Source organism: Calonectris borealis, chromosome 6, assembly GCF_964195595.1.
Source record: "Calonectris borealis chromosome 6, bCalBor7.hap1.2, whole genome shotgun sequence".
Taxonomy (NCBI): domain Eukaryota; kingdom Metazoa; phylum Chordata; class Aves; order Procellariiformes; family Procellariidae; genus Calonectris; species Calonectris borealis.
In genome coordinates, this window is record NC_134317.1 from 14,807,145 (window position 1) to 14,822,993 (window position 15,849).

The 15,849-nt window shown below is 48.4% G+C and overlaps 1 protein-coding gene across 3 annotated transcripts in view; it reads right to left on the minus strand.

Annotated features, from left to right (window-relative positions):
• The window catches only part of MRAS (muscle RAS oncogene homolog), a 41,485-nt gene extending 33,878 nt beyond the window's left edge, over window positions 1-7,607 (minus strand). For 2 of the 3 annotated variants that reach the window (XM_075152911.1, XM_075152912.1), the window contains exons 1-2: window positions 7,251-7,362; window positions 6,820-6,994 (exon numbers count right to left, since the gene is read on the minus strand). The gene's annotated coding sequence lies outside the window, so the exon portion shown is untranslated. Of the gene's footprint in view, window positions 1-6,819; window positions 6,995-7,250; window positions 7,363-7,493 lie in introns of those variants that run through there. The other variant, XM_075152913.1, reaches the window with a different exon arrangement.
• Between the last annotated feature and the right edge of the window lie 8,242 nt (window positions 7,608-15,849).

Genomic DNA, 15,849 nt, shown 5'->3' on the forward strand with positions numbered 1-15,849 from the left:
TCCCAGGTTTTTCAAGAAGAGTATTTCACTGTAACCAGCACGAGGTACAGGATACGGGCCCCGAGCGAGGCATAGCGTGACTTACAGCTGACTTCAGCGGGCTTTAGTTTGATCTGTAAATCCTCTAGACACTTGACAAGAGTGTTGCTCAACTCCCGCTGCCTTTAGCCTCACAAGAGGTAGACATAAATAATTAGCATTAGCATAGCTCCCCATGACTCATTTTTTCTTCTTTTTAAATATAGCATCCTATAAATGTGGTACATTCTGAGCAATAAAAATCATATTGTTACTGTTCACGATGCAACCAAAACAAAAAATTCCTCCTGCTGGCTTTGCGACAGCTTCCTCCCCCAAATGCAAGACACTGGTGCCCCTCACGAGGCCGGGATGGAGCGAAGGCGGCTCTCCTCCGTCAGGGAGCCCAGGCAGCTCAGGGACACAGTATGGTGGCAGCAGGTGTGGAGCCAGAAGGCTTCATCGTCAACTCAGCCACTCATATCAACTTTATTAAAAAGAGCAGAGCTGGCTCTGGCCACAGGAAGAGCAGGGATTTGCCCAGAGGAACGGAGTTTCAGTGACTGTGAAGCAGCCTGGGCCAGCATCGGGGAAGCCGGGCTCGCTGAAGAAGTGGTGGTGGCATCTCTAGCTAGGGGATGCTCCCCACTCCCCATCTTCCCCCAGACATACATCATCTTCTTCCCTCCATCACCAGGCTTGAGCTTTCCTCCTTAGAAAAGCCAAACCCCACCTTGTCTAGCTAAGGAAATGCCTCAAGCTGCCTCAGAAGCACCGAGGAGGAACCTGATGGGAAGAGCATGGACCAGAGCTTGGTGGTTTGCATGGGAATTGAGACTCAGTTTCAGCACCCTGCTGCCTGTCCTGCTGCAGACTTTCCTGTGTGATCCTGTGTGCTGTGTTTAGCTTTACTGAACACTCCAGTTCCCCAGCTGTACAAATGAGATAAATAGTAGGTCCCTATCTCACAGGTATGTTGCAAAATAAATAGATTTTTTGTATTACAAATGTTACAGGAATGCTTTAAAAATTGCACAAGTACCAAGACTAATCCATCACTGCTCAAAAAGAAACCTAAGACTGATAGCAAATTAAAGTCTTACCTACACAAACATAAGTACTCGAGTATGCAAGACTGTTTTCTTTGTTTATCTGTTTCTTCTGATAACCATGTTTGCCCTGGTGACTCGAACTGTTCCAGTCACAAGTTGTTTGAATTCAGTGCACCAAATTGTGTCTGGAGAAATGCATGTTTTGCTCTGTCTACAGTGACGGCCGAGACATCAGTCATCCTCCCAGCTGTCCTGAAGACATAGCTGAAAATACATGCTTACATCCGTCCTGCTGCCAGGTGACTGAAGAGCAGACATTTTTACATCTTGGACCTCTCTAGTAAGACTACCCCTGAGAATCTATTTTCCACAGTATTTTTCTAATTGTTTCTTCAACCTCCTATTTAATATCAGAAATGAGTAGAGTGGCAGAGCTGCCATGCTCGTCCTAGAAACCGTCATTTTAAAGACATGATAACAGAAGCCTTTTCTTAAAACTTCCAGGAGTATGCGTGGCATAAAAAGCTGATTCCTATTTAAAATAATGACTAAGACTCTTAGGAATCTAACTCCCAAAGTCACACAGGTAGTTTTGAATACGTTACCCTTTTAGAGTAATTATGCCATCAAAGCTCCAGTCAAAAGCTGATGAGCGTTACTAATATATGCTGATGAGTGAGCCTGTAAGTGAAAGACCTCCTTGCTTTATTTACACTCCAGTAGATCAGAAGGCACACCAAGACTTATTTTCACATACAAGAGTAACAGACCTGATCCCAGGAGACACTTAGTGGGGTTAACCCACAGCCCAGGGAGCAGGTTTATTGTAAACTGGCTGCGAGCTGATGCAGTTGTACTCGTTTCTACTGGAGATGATGGAAACTTGGAGCAGCTGTTTGGTCTTCAGTGGATGAACACCAGTCACTACATAAACCAGTGGTCTGGCCCACCATGTTTGATCATTACAAGCCACCATTCAGATGCAAAATAGTCCCCAGGAAGTCCTCAGTGACACTCATCTCTAGACCAAGAACTAGGCAGATGCAGTCAGGAGTTGGCAATAACCAAACAGAGCAGAGATCAGCAAACCATTTGGGGGCATTTCCCCCACCTTTGGGAAAATACATAGATTTTCCCCTCCATGAAATGAAGCGCCCACTTCAGGTAAGTTTAGCAAGTTAACACGGGAATGAGAACTGTTGCATATTCAAGAGAGAGGCTTTGTATGAAACTATGTGGAATTTGCAGCAACAAAGAAGGCTTAGATAGTGGAGGGCTGAGAGAGATGAAGAAAGAATAAACCATTTTTACCACACTGCATGAAGTTATATATTTGGTACAACACTCTTTCCAGAAGCAGACCTTCTGAAAGAGAAGGCAAGGCAGGCATGTTATCTGGGGTAAGGTGAAGGGGTGTCAGCACACTTTTTAAGCTGCTCTATAGTAGTAGTATAAGAAAGTACAAGAAAGTAGTTCAAGATTTTCATCTCAAGCCCATCAATGTCAAACAAATTCTGAGGCAAACAAGATTTAGCCAAAAGTTAATAAAAAACTTCAGTTGTAGAAGCACTGAGCAATTCTGCTGGTCAATTCTGGCCACAAGAGAAGCGGTAGGAAGGGGAATCCAATCCCAGAATATCTCAGATACTTAGATGTCCTCTGAAGTATCTCAGCATTTGCTATATTTATGATCCCAACACACCCCACAAAGAAGAAACGTCTACTACCCCATTTTAGAGAGAAGAAAAGTGGGCTCAGTGAGAGGCAGATTCACAGTTATGGGTATCTGTAAGAATTGCTGACCCTAGCCTAGCTGCCTTTGGGCAGTCTGTGACAGAGAAGGTACCTGGGGGCAGGTTTCTCATCTCTTCAGCTAGCTCCAGCCATTGGACTGGTCTCTTCGATGAAACCTATACATCTGTGCAGCACTAACCGCTACTTACTGAAGAACTAGTGTCTGAAGCAGTAAAATTATCAGGAGAGTCAGCAATAAGTACCATAAGTACTACCAGTACAGCAAACTACTTAAAAATATCGTTAACCTCCCCCAACCCTGCCCCCACCTCTTCCCTCAATCATTATTTCAGGAGAGATATTTTTGTATAATTATTTCATCATCTAAGAACAGGTGGCGAGTTTGCCATATCTCTATGCAAGACTGCCATACGTATTACTCCTCTGCTGACACTTTCTCACATATACATGCATGCATGGATCAGCAATTGCTCCACTACATTCTCAAATGGTGAATAAAAGAGTCATAAATCTCAAAAAAATGAGTATGCCAAAAAATTCAGCATCCGAAGTTACAGCTGTTCATTTCTCCTCTCTGTTCAGGAAGAGCCAGTCGCGTGAAGTTGATGGACTTGCTCTAGATTTACATTGGATACAAACACGCAGGATGTGACCCACTGGAGCGTTGGACCTTCGTTTCCCCACACAGAAAAATACAGCCAGTGACACTCAAGTAGAACAGGAAGGCTGTACTCCCCTCCCCACTAAGGATCTTCTGCCAAGTCCCTCTGTAGGCAACAACAGGAGAAAGAAGCAATAACTCCACCACAGAGCAGGCTAACGTTCCTCCCATCTGCCAGTCCCACGCTCATTCTGTTTTCACTTGGACCAAATCCTCCCAACCCCTTCTGCTTTATACTTCATTAAACTTGGGTGCCTCAGACACCAAGAATAACATTGCTGATCTTTGAAAGGTCACTTTCAAGGCACATTTCCATATCTTTTAACACCACTTCTCGTCCTCAGCCCTGTCTATAGTACTGTCTTGGAAGCCTGAAAATGAATTCCATATTTTCCATACATTGAATTTTTCCCCTCAACCCTGATCTACTTATTTATGACAATAAAAGCTTATGCAAACACCACCACCATGCAAAAACACTCTCCTCTTCGTTCCTCTGGATTCATTTTAATATTCTCCATCTCCAGAGTCTGGAGTGCCCTCTGCGTCGAGGGCAACACATTCCCATGCTGAGGTGCAATCTCTCCTACCTCCACCTCTGCAGGTAAGAGAGGTAAAGGGATGCGTGGTCACGGAGAAGTTACAATGTGGAGGCAAGGGCAGCTCCCAGGCGTAGGGACACCGCGCCGCGCCAGAGGCCCCGCGCAGGCTGCAAAGGCTGAGCGAGGCTGGAGCGAGGAGCCACCAGGAGTGACAGCATGGCTGGAGCAGTGCAAAGAGAACAAACCAGGCAAAACCAAATTAAGACTGGTCCAGTTGAAGTCTGGAACCTAAAACTTTCAAAGGGCAGACGGATTCATCCTAATGAATTGGCTCACCTGTAGCCGGCAGGTCAGCAGCGATGCCCGGGAACTGCGGGAGGTAGATAGAGGCTCTTGGCTTGAATCCAGCCACAAAAAATATTTCACACTTAAAGAGGGAAGATAAAAAGGAAAGGGCAGAAAGGAACAAAGCCAAACAGCCTTCCTCAAGGAGCCCTCCACAATTAAGAGCAGAAGGGAGTAGAGTTTCTGCCCTGATGGTCTCAACAGCGAAACACCACTGGCAGCACGTGGTGCGAGCTAAAGGGCCGCGCAGGTCTTGGGTACAGGACACTGCTTGTGTCTGCAGTTAAAGAAGAGCTCTAAGGAACCACAGCACGATGTCAACGATAACGATTCGTCACATTCACTTTTCCTATATTCACTCGTCCTTACGTTGCCCTCGTGTACTACTTTGCCAATGACAAAACCAGTTCATGTACAGGACTCATCTTCCTCCTTCCAGACCCCAAATGCCATGTCTCCCCCAGTGCCAAAAAATGTGTGGGGAGAAGGAAAGAAGTCCTCTCTAACCACCAGATGATACAATTTTATTCCTCCCTTTTGTTAGCCTCAGTCCCAGTTTAAGAAAAAAACCACCCAACGCAACACATACCAAAAACTCCCCCCATGAAGAAGGCAAGCTTTGTTTCTGTAATTCTTAGTTCCTCTGCAAAAAATTTTGAGCTTGTGAAAACACCCACCAAAAACTTCAATAAATAGAAACTGCCTTTCACATCATTTCTGAAAACAGATGCCAGGCCAGCTCCAACCCTGGTGCAGCTGCTCTGGTTCAGGAGTCATGCTGGTGGGGTGTTTGGCCCTCTGCAATCTGGGCTACACACTCTATCATATGGGATATTTCCTGGAATGGAGGAGCAAAATCAAAGGAAGTCAAACAAATTGACGCAGAACTATAATATGAAGAACACCTATTTTTCTATAGGCACTATTATTTTTGAAGAGATGCTGTCAGCTTTGTGTTTTCAGACTCAAGTACATAGAAAGAAATCCTATCTCTATTAGGCAGTCCAAAGCTATGCTACCGAGATGTGGATTTTTTTAAAGCTATTACTTCATAATTTCCTTGCCACACCCATGTTATCTCTTTTATCTTCTAGTTTTTCTTAAATTAATAGACCCCATTTTTGCAATGCCCCTAAGATTCAGAGCAACAGACAAGCACCTTTCATAAAGAAAAATAATGACAGCTGACCCATGCTGTCTTAGGCCTTTGAAACGCATCTCTCTTGTGCAGAAAGTGCCTGGGCTAACCGGATAAATTCATAGTGAAAATTCAGAAAGCACATCTATATCCAGGTATGACTATAAAGTTGGCGTGCTTGTTCTTAGGACCAACTATTGTATGAACAACAGTTTCCAGGTAAGACATAAATAGAACATTTCCAGTCAATAGCATCCCTTTAAGCCTGCCACCAAAATCTGAACTTAGATGACTTAAGATACCTAAGGACTTGGTGGCTTAGATTTTTACTCTTTCATAACATTAGGCAACTAATGTAGAAAAGTGCCAGCTGATGGGTGCAGAAGGGCTGCAGTTACCTGTGCTGGGGGAGAGCCTCACACAGGGGTCAGGACTCCACTGTGCGCTTTGCTCTTCTAACAAACCCCCAGCCTCTACCCCGAACGGCCACGGTGTAAAGTCCCAATTTGTTGCATAAAGTCATCAGCTCGACAGGCAGGGTTACCAGAGCAGCCAAGCACAGGATGCTGAGACTGGTCCACCCAAGGTCTAACTCTTAACTTGCTCCTCAACTTACACCCAGCGTGGCTTTATCTTAGTTTCTCTGTCTGGGAAGCAGGGTTTTCTAAACACTGTTTCTAGGGCTCTTAAGCCGTTTAAAAAAAGAAAAAAAAAGTTACAAGTTTTCTTTCTAATCCCCAGCAATCCCAAGCACAAGAGCTGAAAGTCCTTGTGTTTCAGCTGTGGTTCAGTTCGCTTTCTCAAAGCGGAGAAAAAGTAAAACCAGAAAAAAAAGCACCTCCTCCTGTCCTTGTTTCGTAGCAATTAAAGGTAGCATCTGTATCTGTCTTCTAAAAGTCTAGCAAATAACTCAAACACATGAATCTGGAAGCTTTCACAAAGTATTTAGTGGTCCAGGAGCAGTTTTAATGCAAGATAAGAAATCTTGCAATACACGGATCAGAACACGCAAGGGGTAGGAAAGTAAAAGATTAGCGTGGCTTTCAATTTGTTGGGGGGAAAAAAAACCCCAGACACAACAAAACTCCAACAAACCCTCAACTTACAAAGACCTTTCATCACACAGCGTGACTGAGAGTGACCCTCTCCCCACCACTCACCCAGAAGAAGACACGCGACCCACGCGGTACAACCACGGCTTTACATGGTCCATTTTCAAGCAGTCAGCAGGGAAGGAAGGAACCCCCCCAGGACACCCAAAGACCACCGCCGCCGCGCAGCACGACCCGCGGCACAAAGCCACCGTACCGTCCCGAGCCCGGCGTCTGGCGCTGCTGAGAGCGGCGGCTCCGCGGCGACAGTCGGCGACAGCCCTTTCTTCCCGACACGGATCTCCGGCCAGGGAAAGCGGCGGTGCCCGGGGAGCGCTCCTCCTGCGGGGGGGCTCATGCCAGAGCGGGGCACCGCATTTCAGCAGGAATTACTGGGGGAAGAGGAGAGACGGGAAAGCCCCGCCGCAGTTACCGCGGGGTGTCACGGTGATCCCACCCCTCCCGCGGGCTTTTCACGCGTGGAGCGCTGTAACTCCTCGCGGCGCTATCCCGCACCCCCTCACTTCGTGGGGGAGAAGCAGAAGAAACTGCGATTTATTGTTTTGTTCGCCGCCCCCCCCCCCCCCCCCGCTAACAGCACCACCCAACGCCGAGCCCTCCAAGCCCCGGCCTCGAAGCCCCGCTCACCCGGGCTGCCGGGGCCGCGCCCTCAGCGCCCGCCCATGCCCGCCGAGAGGCGCCCGCGGCCGGGCAGCGCCGCCGGCCCCCGCCCGCCCGCTCCCGCCCCGCCGGCCGCGGCAGGGGAGCCCGCACCCGGCCATCCCTTATATCGCCGCGGCGGCTGCTATAAATAGCCCGGCCCCGCCGCCGGGGGCCGGGCCGGGTGCCGCCGGCGGGGGTTGCTCGGCGGCGGCCGAGACCCGTCATCACCTGCGGCTCGGTGACGGCGACGCATTTCGCACTTTTGACTCATTTTTATGCCGCTCTCCGGCGGGCGCGGGGCGGCGGCGCGGCTCCCGGGGGGCCCGGGGCCCGCCGACCCCCGGCGCGGCAATGGGCCCGTCCGCCGCCGCAGCCGCCGCCGCGTTAAGGTGGACCACGGCGGCGGGAGCGGGCGGCGGCACCTTAAGCCGCCCGGGCGGCCGGTGCCTCGCCTCTCCCCGCGCGGCACCCGGGCACCGGGGGTCTGTGCCTGGAAGGGAGCGGACCGACCCTCCGGGCCGCGGCGTCTGTGCAGCCGCCAGCGAAGCAGGAGGAGGAGGAGGAGGAGGAGGAGGAGGAGGAGGAGGAGGAGAGTAAACAGCCGCCTCGCTGCGGGCGCTGCTTGATGGACAGGGCAGCAACCGGAGGGCAGGGGATTATACGGGCGGAGTTCATGCCACATGAACACGACGCACACTATGCCATTAAGAACCAGCTACCATAACCACACACACACACACACATATTCATACTAAATACGAGGAAGCCGTATCAACTTTTATCACAGCAACAGAATTTGTGTTTAATACACCCAGGTTTATCCTAGATGGGACTTCAAGGAACACACGGGTAGTGGCTACTTTTCCTACCTCTCCTTTGCGCCCTCCACAATGGGAGACAGAACCAAAGCAGGGCTTCACATCTCACTTGCAGACTCCTTTGCCACCTCACACCTTCCCCTTGCAGCTGACGGGAACCAAAGTCCTGCTTCTGTGCGTGCACGTGTTTATTTACACACGCTGCCTTCACAGAGGATGCAGGCAACGGCTACGTGACAATAATCCATGCAAGTAGGGACTGGTTGGTCTGGCTTTGCCCTGTGTCCTACAAAGGGAGCATCTTGGGCACAGTCCTGCAGGGTGCTGAATCCTGCAGGCACGTGCCAAGCACACAGAGCATCTCAGGGGGCTGCATTTAACTTACCTTGCTGGGTCAGGGTGCACCTCCATGCTGGTTTGCAAAGCAGATGTGACTCGAGTTGGTTCTTACAGACAAGTGAACAGCCCCAGCTCCCCTCCTGTTCCAAAATAGCGTTACGTACACCCTGAAAACATCTACCCGATGCAGCCTGGCACCGTGCTGTGGCCTGCATAAAACAAGAGAAAGCCTCCACGCTGTCTTTCCCACATAAGCAAGAGGCAGAGAGGAGCACGCTGCCATTTTACAAACAAGATACACGAGCCTCTGCCTCAAAATCTGCATTGGTCCAGCAGCATGGAGGAGGTGAGAGGGAGCAGACCCACAGCAAGCAGCTACAGCGTGCCTGGCCACAGCACCCGTGCCGGGTCACCCTGCAAATTCTTCACTAATCTCACTCTGTCTTGAGACGCAGGAGACGCGTCCAGGGGAACCCCCGCAGGCTTTCCTGACCGAACTGCGGGACTGAGGCATTTTGTTCACGTGAATCAACATCTGGGTTTGTAAGACACGTGTTTGTCAACAGGAGTCACAGGTTTGCATGTGAATTTCGTGCAAAACTCGGCTCCTCTGTTGGCTGCAAATTTTCCTTCTGGGACAAAACGGTCTCCCCAGTTTCCCGAGGGCAGACGTTGTCAGCAGCCACGCGTGCAGCGCAGCGGTGGAGGAGGCTGGCTAGGTGGAATCTGCTTTTTTGCTATCAGCACATCCTGCCATGAGCGAGGGCAGCACTGGCAAAGCCACTGGTGAGCGGTACCCATTAGTGAGTCTTAAAATATAGCAGGTCGTTTATACACCCTCGAAGGTGTGGAAATGTTGTCACTAAGTGCTGGGGACACAGCAGTCCTGGGACTGGTAGGCCAAAGGTTTCAGGTTTAGATCTTGAAATCTGAGCATCCAGCTTTGTACTTGGGCATCTTAAACAGATCACCCTTTAGAGCAGGCACATTTCTGCTTCTTGGAGATAGCTGTATTTCCAAACCAAGCCCAACATTCAGACACCGAAACCTGAAAATCTCTGATGCATTTCAAGTGAAAATCAGTAACATTTGAGAGGAAAAGCCCGTGGCCTGGCTCCTGCACGTTGGGTCTCCAGGGTATTCCTCAGTTCTCGGTAGCCTTCCTGCCCATAAGAAATACTAAAATTATGTAGGGAGGAAAGCCAAAAACTCCTCTTTCAATTCCAGCCAGTATCTGGAGCAGCATTAAATTTCTTGTAGTGCGTATTAGTTAACAACATTGCTAAAGGGGAATTGCTGCTGTGGTTGAGCGCTTACACAATACAACTCTTATTTGAGTGCATTTTTTGTATCCTGCTGAGTCACCCCAAGGAGCCCTCAAACAAAACTTCGCGTTCAGTTTGACAGCAGAGGCAGTGGCATGAAGAGCCCTCCCTTTACCAGCCCTCCCCGGGGGGATGCGAGTGCAGGATGGGCAACGCTTCAAACTGTGGAACTTAATACAAAGCTAAAAGAAAAAAGTGCCGTAAGATTTCAGCCAACATTTCCCCCCATACAGTTTTAAGCACACGACATTTCCAGTCTGTTTCATCTTCACTTAATAGATTAAAGTGACCCTACAGTCTCTGAACTGCTCAGGTCAGACTATACTTCAGGCGAACTGTCTCTAAATAAGAGGACACGTTATTTATATAGCGTAATATTTCACTATTAGGGCTAGATGAATGTGGCTGTTTATTGCCCCATATTAAAGCTGAGTGGGTTAATGCAGCGCGAGCCACGTGCGGCCTCTCGGCTTGTTTTGCTGGCAGCTGCCTTTCGGGCTGGCTGGGGACGCTTCCCTTGCCCGCCCTGGCACGCTGCACGGCAGCAAGGCAGGGGCTGTGCACAAAAAAAGCAATGATTTCTCTGCAGGAAGAGTGCAATGGGTAAAATTTTTGTCTGTAGAAGTTCCTGCCGGTGCCACGTAGTTGGGGATAAGAGGTCACTGCAGAGAAGGCAGAGGGTGGAGAGGGATCTGAGGGCACGCGGTGGCCCTCCCATGAGCTAACCCAAGGCGCTGCTGGCATCGCTGCCTGGAGGGCAGCTGGGTTGTGCTGGAGCAGGGAGCTGTACCGAGCTGCACCCTGCAGAGATGCATGCACCATCCTGCAATGGATCAGATCTTGCTAGAGTGGACATCCACGCGCCTGGCCTTTGGTGTTGAATTTGGAGAAAAGCACAAGGAGACAAAGCCTGAGCCCTGTCTGATGGCTCAGTCTCAAACGAGAGGCAAAGGAAAAAGTTGAGGTGCTCCTGTGATGTACCAGATGGCTCCAAATCTGCATGAAACCAACACAATAGCTTTGCTGTCACTGTAAGTCCAGTCGGTCAGAGGCAGCAGATCACTCCTGCAGGCTATGGGCGAGGAATATTGCTGTGCATCTATGGACTAGGAACAATGAAGCTATAAAAAAAGACAGCTTAAACAGCTGAGATTCATTTCACTGATTTTCTTTGTGGTGCTTGGCACGGGCTGCGGTAAAGCTACTTGGCAGTAGAGGACATCTAGTGATATTCACATGCAACTACATAAACCCGATAAAAGTTCACATGTGACTGCTTAAGAGCCAGCGTGGCTAAAGACAGGAGATGGTGTGGCTGTATTGGATATTGTGGATATGGTTGTCCCAGCAAGAGGGCTGGGACAGTTTGACCACCCAGCACCCTCTATAAACAGGTCACGAAGAAAAAAACCCCCGAGAGGCTTTATACGTATACATACAGCAAGGGCATAGACAGAAAGCCCAGGTGAGCTGGTGGTGCTGCAGCTTTTAACAAGGAGACATTACAGGGAAGCACAGGGCTTTTATTTCTACAGCAAAGACCCTGTAAGCAGGGATACAGAGATTAAAATGGGGAGTTTTCTTTCAGGAGTCTTTGCTCTTATCTCAATTTGCCTTTCATGTGACTCACCCTGAGCACACACTGCGAACATCAGCCTCTAGATTTTTTTTTCCTCTCCTAGTGCAAGAGATCAGCCCTTTCTCCATACCCTTTTGCAGCCTGCTGCTCTTTGTTTTAGGAAGGATACATAGAATACTTTCCCCCTCCAGGTTATTTATAACAGAAGATTCTCTGGAAATATTTTTCCATACATACTCTAGATCTGGGATGGAGAATTTGGTTGTGAAACAAAGAGGCTGCCAATTTGGTTTCTAGAAAGACAAGGATCAGCAGAGCTTTATAAAAGAACAAACCTCCCTAAGGAAATAGACTCATTTTATTTCACACTTCCTTTGAATGAAATTATTCCCATTAAGATCACCATTAATTTAAGAGTAAGGGCTTCACATTTGAGGCCTCACCATCTTGCACTTATTTCCATGTCAGATGCACTCAGTTTACAAGTGTTGAGAAAAAGTGGGACTTCATTATTCCTAATAAAACTCAAGGAAAGTAAGTTTCTGCTGGCCAGGTTAGATCCTTGGGAATAGCTGTGCAAACCTACTGTAGGCAAAAGTTTGTGGCTCAGCTGCCCGAGCTGGCTTCAGCTCAGCAAACAGGTCTGATACAGGATCTGAGTGGTACGTGGATATGAAACGATGGCAGCAGACCAGGACTGGGAATAAACTCTGATCAGCACAAGCAGAGAGCGACCACAGCATCAGTGAGTAGCCAGACAAGATTTCTTCTCTTACAGAATAAATTTTCTGGGCTGAATTGCACGTTGAAGGACTGATCCTGGGCACTTGCAATGAGAACTGAGTACGAATTTGGTATGCAGAGATATCTACTCAAAATGCAAATGATGGTGTTGAAAGGCCACAGGGACGTGGGCAAAAGAACAGAGGAAAAGGCTGTATTAGCTAAGACCATGCTGCAATAGCTGTTGGTTCTTGCGCCTTTCATGCATTTATGTTATTTATCAATGGATTCTATATTTAGCAATCGTAAGACCAGAGTGTGGAGCAGCCCCAGCTCCTTGCTGGCGAAGGGGCTCTCCGGAGGGAGCTGGTGGCTAGCAGAGGCTGGCACAGCTCTGGGAGCTCCACGGTAGCTGCTCGTACAAGGCAGGAATCATTTCTCCAGCACACTGAGTCATTGTAGGAAGGAGACCGAATCTTACCCAATTTCCAAAAGCAGAACAGCGCTAAGCTCTCTTGTGATGAAACAAAAGCTGGCAGAGAACATGCTGTTATGTAGCAGGCAGAGAGGCCACTTGAGACACATTCAGAGGGTCCTCGTATGAGCAGCAGTAAAGGACACTTCAGAGGCTGAAAGCTGCTGGTGTTGAGCAGGGAAGGCACAGTGCAGCTGCTTCAGTACTGGAGAGCCGCAAATTAATGTATGATGTGAGTTTTAAGGCAGAGGAGATGAGGAAATCAATGACCCAGACAGAAGGGAAGATAGTGCCAGATGAAGCCCGATGACGACATTTCCAGGCAATTTGTTCACACTGCTGGGTGAGCTGCTCGTGGAGAGATGGAACAGATTAGAGATGACTGCATACACTTTGCCCAAGAGCAAGATTGTGAGATTCACAGTTGCAAGGGCCTTGGTGGCTATGCTGCCTCCATGCAGAAATATTAATAACTGATTCTGTTAACTATCAAAACATTAGCTCCAGCTGATTTTACCATTTCTGCATGTAAAAAGGTAATTACTTTCCCTCTTAGGGATTTCATCTGAGGGATGTACAATGTTACAGTCAGTTACATGTTCACTCACAAATAGAGTCTGGTGAAAAAGGCAGGCTGTCGGGGGAATTTGAACCTGAAGGGACACATGTCAATCAGAACACTAACAAAATTTAGCTATGAAAATCTTATTCTAAGAAATATTGTAATTGCCATTTTACTGGAAAGAGAACAACAAGGGCTTCTTACGTCGCACTGGCAGTCCAAAAGCAGTTGCAGTGGACTAACCTGCACTAATCTAACATCCAACAGGAAGAAAAATTAGCTAATCTGTCTAGTTAATCTGTCTAGTTAATGCTCAGGTTTCTGGTTGGACGCTCACCACACGTCAAGAGCTAAGGCAACAGAATTAAGGACAGGAGAAAGACAAGTGGCCTGGACACTGGCTGCGTGCTGTGAGACATGAAGTCAGACCATGGCAAGTGGGGAGCGGGGTATATTCGCATTGCTTCAGTTTTAATGATCTCAGTCCCACACATATCTTCTTGGAGCGCTTGAGCTTTGGGCAGGTCAGTTCAAACACCACATCTGAGATGCAGCACCACGACACTCTGGAGCACGCTGTCTTAGCCTGCAACTCCAAATACAAAGCAGGGAACACACATTGAGAAATATTATACGGGGAGGGCTGTAGCAGCTGCAGTTGGTGGTGGCTCTGTCCTGCTCTTCCCCAGCATCTCCCTACAAGTTTTTTATTATTCCCTAGGCTCATTTCAACCATCTTATCCAGTGACCTTATGCATCTTTTGGGCTTCTTCAGTATGGTTAGAACATAGGAGAGATGGTCCCCCAAGAGAAGATGCAAGACAGGCTCAACATGGAGACTAAGAAACACTAAAGCACAGATCCAGGTGTCCTTGCACCTGGAGCTTATTTCTGCTTCTGCTGCAAACAGGCCACAGATGTATACGCAGCAAGTCCTGTGCACGGGCTACTCTGCCCATGCGCTCTGGAATCGGCAGGGCTAGTCTGCCCTGCCATTTACTGAGGGCAATATCTCAATAAAGCAGTAGTGGCTGTCAGACCTACGCTGGGGCAGGGGCCCTGCTTTTACTTGGCCTTATTGACTTGTATACAGAGCAGAATGCTGTAAACAGAGCTATAAATACTCCTGTGCCCACTGTACGCTCGAGGTCAGAGCAAACGAGCATAGCAATTCCTTCTGGCTTTAAAAATAAGCTGTGAATCAATGCATTCTTTGCAGGCTGAGTATCCCTGGAACGAGGCTGATGGTGCTGCTCCAAAACATTGGCATTCTGGGCAAGAGCACTGTGGAGAACAAGGTACATGCTAGCGAACAACACAGAAGAGGGCACAAAGCAGCCTGGTTCCCTAAAACCCACCTCTGGCAAGAAGTGATTCAGCAGAACACCTGGATGCCAAACCTGGAAATACCTGTTGGCTCGAGGAAGTATTTATAACCCTCTGAACGGCACTGACCTGTCAGGTTACATCTCAGATCTCTCTGCTGCATCTCAGCTTCCACGCTCTCCATGTGACACTGGCTTTATCAGCTCATAGCTGAGAAAGCAGGACAGACAAGAGGAATGGGAGCTGACCTGGAGTTTGAAAGCCAAACCTCGGCCCTGGGCAGGGCAGCACGACCTCACTGCCAGCACATCAACTACCACCCTGCAAGCCCAGAGAACCCAGTCAAGGCGGCAGGGTGCATGCTACTCAACACTGCCAAGAGCAAAAGCTAACGCTCTTCAAACTCCTTCAGCCCAAACTCCCTACAGGGAAAGTCCAGGGGACAGGGAAAAGTCCTTGAATCCAAACACCTGCCAGAATTATATGGTGGCAGAATCCAGCTTTAGATTAATCCTGCCTTAGCCAAGCACATGAACGAAGGTCCATCCTCCCTACTTCCCTCTTTATGGGAAAACCCTGTAGTTACACCTGGAAGTGATGCACCCTCTGAACCCACCTTGGATGTCCCCTGCAGGGAGACACTTCTCTGATTTCTGAAAGAGTTTTATGTGGAAAGAACAACTGTCTCCAGTAAATTCTTGATGCTACTGGCCCAAAGACTATGGTAGCCAATATTTTTGTAGAAAAGCATTTCAAAGAGGCTCTCCCTCAGATTCTCTTTCCAATTCATATTGCTCCTCTCTCCCTACTTACCAACTTTGCAAACATTTTTGTGGCTGAATAACATTTTTGGTCCTCTGCCTGTTTCAATCAAGGAAAACCTTTCCATTGACTTCTGGGACAGTCAGGCCCAGCTATTAGTGAAACATAAAAGCATTCGAACCCCACACTACTGGGACTGTGTGTGTAAATGGCATTACTTCCCTCCTCCTGTGGTTGCTCATGAGATCAGGACACAAAGGCAGCCAGTCTTTTGGGAGCCTTCCTTCCTTTAGAAGCCTGTTTGCCTTTCTATCTCATAATGACAGTGAGAAATCCTTAAGGGTTTTCTAACTCTCATTCCCCAGCAGAGAGCCCCAGCAGGCAAAGGCTTTGTCAGGCAGCATGTTAATGAAACAGAAAACATGACCTGAATTTTTATAGCTTGTACTTAGCAGGTCATTCACTTGTCATGAAAAGGGACATTTTGCATTGGTTGCCAATAATAGCTTCAGAGAAGCAAGCACTTAGCTTTCATGTTCAATTCCCATGAGGAGGAAGGGGGAGAGGAGACCCAGAGCTGCTCCCTTTCCCCCAGCCCACACTGGGATATTCAAACTATGCAAAACACTCTCCTAAAATTTAGTTGCAGGAATGGGAGTGCTTGTGTGACCCTGG